Source organism: Medicago sativa, chromosome 5 (genome assembly GCF_051527215.1).
Source record: "Medicago sativa cultivar Bolivia chromosome 5, Bolivia_mono, whole genome shotgun sequence".
Lineage (NCBI taxonomy): Eukaryota > Viridiplantae > Streptophyta > Magnoliopsida > Fabales > Fabaceae > Medicago > Medicago sativa.
This window is the reverse complement of record NC_140753.1, coordinates 30,943,037-30,948,142: the sequence shown is the minus strand read 5'-3', so window position 1 is coordinate 30,948,142 and position 5,106 is coordinate 30,943,037.

Below are 5,106 nucleotides of genomic sequence, written 5' to 3'. Positions count from 1 at the left end.
CAAGGATACTAAGAATTAGGGTATTAGGAATACCTGGATAAAGTTTTCATGATAGCCCTCTCAACAACAACGATAAAGAGAGGATGTGATCTGAAACAAAATATCAACATCAACACGTTTAGCGGCGGCTGATTTGGTTCTTCCTCAACCGATACCTTTATGCCTCAAGTTCTCTTCAGATAAAGAGAAGAGAGAGTTCGCAGTGTCCAGTATATTGGGGACCATAACCTCTTTTATATTGGATAGCCATTAGGGTTTCCCATTATTCCGTTAATGGGCCATCCAGACATCCACTCATTGAGTCCATATCAACTAATTAAATATTTAATTAATTATCCAATTAGAAATCTAATAGCCTTATTACTTAATTTAATCACTAATCAATTACGGCTCACAATTGATAAATAGCTAATATAATTATTATTACGATATTTGCCCACATAATGATATTGGAATATAATTAAATAATAAAATATTCCAACAATCTCCCACTTGGGCTACATATCTTAATAATTATATCATAATACTTTAGGCGCGCGTCTGAATGCTATTTATCTTTAGATTTCAACTTTACAATATGGTCCACCTCATACATTACTAATGGGACCATCGCGGCTGTCATCACTGACGTATAACGTGACGGAACCCCGACGACCACCATATCAATGCACTTGATGACATTGATCGATATGGATGAATGACATGAAAATTTCATGCAATGTGATCTCTAAATCATGTCTATTTCCAACTGGTCCAACTAAAGTCTTCAATGAGATCAAACTGAAGTTTTGTAAATTTTAAATTTGCACAAAAGATACCGAAATGGTTATAAAAATAATAACCTCATGAACTTTATTTCTGCAGAAAATCATAAAATAAAGTCTGTATCGATACCAAAACAAAAGTATAGAACATAAAATAAAAGAGACTCCCACTAATCCAAGACATCCTTAATGACAACAACCATATAAAAGACCTTATGTGTCATGTCTTCGATTAGTGGTATAGCTAGCATAAAGATTGTCTCTACATGTTCTATCATTTAACAACAATAATTTATAGACTTAAATGCATTTTTGGGCCTCTATGTTTGCCACCGTAGCAATTTTGGCCCCCTAACAAAAACAATGCAATTTTGACCCCACAATTTTCCCAACTATACTGAGAAGCCGCCACGTGTCCCAAAAAAGGGGTCATAATCGCAACTTTTTTGCAAAGATAAGGGGTCAAAAGAGCATATTTCCCTAAACATGGAAAAAATAGGGGGCCAAAATTGCATTTTTTTTGTTAGGGGGCTAAAATTGCTACGACGGAAAACATAGGGGGCCAAAAGTGCATTTAAGCCTAATTTATAAGGTAATGAACCTTATAAGTTTTGTTGCTAAATAACTATGCGACTGAATTATGTCACTATATAGCTTGAGTGGTCTTTCAATACCTTTAACAATATGCAACCAAATGATATAAATACTTACAATCATTTCCTGAGTTAGGATGTGTATTATCTACTTACACCCAAATGTCAGAGTCTGACACATAAATGATCTCCAAATTGTTAGATCTCTTACGTGAGCATAAGCTTTCTCGTTCTCTTAAATAATCCTATGGTTGCCTTTTCAACAATTCAAACTTTGAATTGCTCAAGTATCTGCCAAATAATCTGATTATATGCGATATTTCCAAATGCGTGTAATAAGATCATACATAAGAATCCTATAGGCAAAGCATAGGAAAATACTTAATTTTCTGAAATCATAAATTTTCTAATGGGCAATATTTGAGACTGAAAAGTCTCTCAGTGATTAAGGTCATCCATAATTTATTAACTTTAATGTCAATTTATTTTCAACTTTATCAATATAACTCTTTTGTAATATCTCTAAATAATACCTTGATAAGAATCTCTAAGTATCGAAATGTCTAATACAAAAGAGGTATCCCAAGATCTTTCATCGCTAAACTTTTGTTAGAGATTTTCTTGGTTTCACATGACTAATATATATCATAGTTGACTAAATAAAATATAATCGACACATAAACTCAATATAAATTTACTCCCACCGAGCTTACTAAATCCACAATTCTCCGTAATATTATCTCAAAACCAAATGAGACAATTACTTTATGAGAATTTGTGGTAACAATAAAGAGACAAATTTCTTAACTTATAAGTGGATTTCATGACATTATAGCAAACTATCTACTTTGTATCAATTTACACAAACACTTTATTCAGTTGCACCATATTATATCATTAATGTTACCATTAAGAAACACTATATTGAAATCCATCATATACAACTCCAAAATTATAATAAGCAAACTAGTATCATGACTGTCCTAATAGAGTCTTTCAATTAAACTAAATAGAATTTCTCTTTTAGTCAATTCTTAATGACATTAGAATCCTTAGTTCTTGAGGGTGTTGAGTTTGATATATATGAAATAATTTCTTAACTTGATTGGGGGGAAGAACAATAATGTCCACATGAGGATCCATATATACTATAATAAGAGTAACTATATGAATTAGTTTATTACTAATTCTTCCTCATTCTATTTTGTTCTATTACCATATCTCTCCCTCAAACTCAATATCCTCAAGAAAACTTAAACATTTATGTCTCAAAATTTTCTTAATTTGTAGGACGAAAACTTATAGTATTCAAACTATTAAACATTATAGAATGTCACAAGTCATAACTGAATTAACTCTAATAACTGAACTTAAAAGACACATTGAATCATCATTTGAAAATAAAACTCAAAATTTTCTTGATTTATTGAAAGAGAAATTAAAACAAAAATTAATTCAAATAATGATTCAGCAAATTGTCTTTTAAATAAAAAAAAGCTAGTAACGACAATCTAAAATTGGTTCAAAAAGGAATAAAGCAATCTTTATCGACTTTGTCCATTCTAAACTGATATATCTTTCAACATCATTGGACATAAGTTAGTCAAGACTACCTTAATTTATTTGCCCTTATCTTTTGAGGTATTTTCCGAATGAGCACTGTTTTATTTTCTCTTGCTTCAACTTTTTCTTATTTGCACATTTTATGAATTGATCATTTAAATGATCATTTCTAAATGTAACAATTATAAACTTAATTGTGCAAAGAGAATAATAAATACTGGATTCTCGAACAAGTCTTATAATAGTCGAAATTACTGAATTTTCGAACAAGTCATACGATAGTCGAAATTATAGTGCTTAGCAAGATTAAATATTTACATAATGTGCTCCTAACTTTTTCTTTGCCTAATAATCTTAATGAAATAATCACTCTCCAATTTAGTTTAAGCAAAGAAAATATCACAAAAAAAAAATTGTCATCTTAAATAACACCTCTAATACATATAATATTTTAGCTTTATGATCACACATAACCTATGAGATTTGGTGTACATATAATATTTTAGCTTTATGATCACACATAACCTATGAGATTTGGTGTATACTCACTTGTCAAACTTGATTCACACATTTGATGCTGAATTGTGAGAGAATGTGAATTTCACGAACTGTTATCTAAGGTTATTAGAAGTAGTTTGATGGTTAGAAACATGAGAATAGATGAAAAGTTGAGATTTTTAGGATTCTGGCCGTACTGAAACAAATCGCTCGCAATGGCGAGCAAATCACTCGCAGTGGCGAGTAACTGGCAGAAATCATGATGTTGCATTTAGGCCAAGTTTTAGATGGTTTTGAGTGCCTTAATAGTTATGAGTTGATCCTAGAAGTAAGATGAAGATTGTTTAGGACATTAGGAGCTGTCCAGGAAACCAAACTAATATGGTATAGGTTGTGATTAATATGATATTGATAAATATGCTTATATGATTCTTTTTGATGATTAAGTTGATATGATACATTTCTTTAATGATGATATGATATTCAAGCACTGTTATATGTTGTATTTGCCGTTGTTTGTTGCTGTTGAACCTTGATTTAATGTTATAAGTAAAGTGACATGTTATAAATACATTAAGTAAATACTTGTGATGTTTAAAGTTAGTGTAATGCATTCAATGATGATAATATGTTGTGAACTGTCCATACGCTGTCTATGTTGCTGTTGAGTTTTAGTGAAGATGTATAAGTCGGTCTAAGTTGTCATGATTTAAGAAGTTGTCCATTTTAATGGAATTGTATAAGATGTACACGTTGTTATCCAAGTTGTAGGAAGATTGTGTCGTTGCATAGTCAGTGATGGGGGCTTAATGCCCGACAGGATCATTATGACCTTAGCGATGGGGGCTTAATGCCCGACAGGTCCAAATATGACCTTAGCGAAGGGGGCTTAATGCCCTGGTGGTACCACATGCATATTGAAGTTGTCTAAGTTGTTGTTGAAGATGTTGTTGCATTGTAGAGTCGTCATAACTTATATTTGATGATGATTTAATGATGATGTTTGTTTAAGAAGTTGATTATGAACTTAATTATGAAGTTGTTTTCGATAAATGATATGTTTTGATAATGATACTTATGTGAAATACATGATGATGCTTATGATTATATTTGGTGTTAGATGTTGATGCTTATGATCATTATATGTGTTGATGTTTGTGATTAGTATATGTGTTGATGTTTGTAATTAATATTTGATGATGTATGCTGATGTTTATGAATTAGTAATTGATGTTAAATGATGATGTTTACGTCTATAATTAAGATGATATAAGATGAAGTGTATAACTAATGTAGGACATTAATGATGCTAGTTAATAGAGTATAAGATATGTTAATGATGTTTAAGTTGTTGAATGTACTTTATATGATTTATATGCTTAATATTATTGTTTGAGAAATCTCACCCCTTAGCTTGAAAATGTTGCTCTTCGTATGGGTAACTTGCAGATAACCAAGATTAGTTGCGGTCGTGAGTGGACTCCTCACAAGTGTGTGTCTTTAGGTGCTCTGATACGTAACGGGATGGGAATTATGCTACCGTTTTCTGTTCCTTACGTATTACTTTTGAATTTTCATGAAATAAATGATGAACAAAGACTTTATGAGATTTTTATGATGAGGCCTGCGTGCCAAAGACTTTATGACGTTGAACCAATTCCGCTGCGTAGTTTTAAAGATTAAGTTGA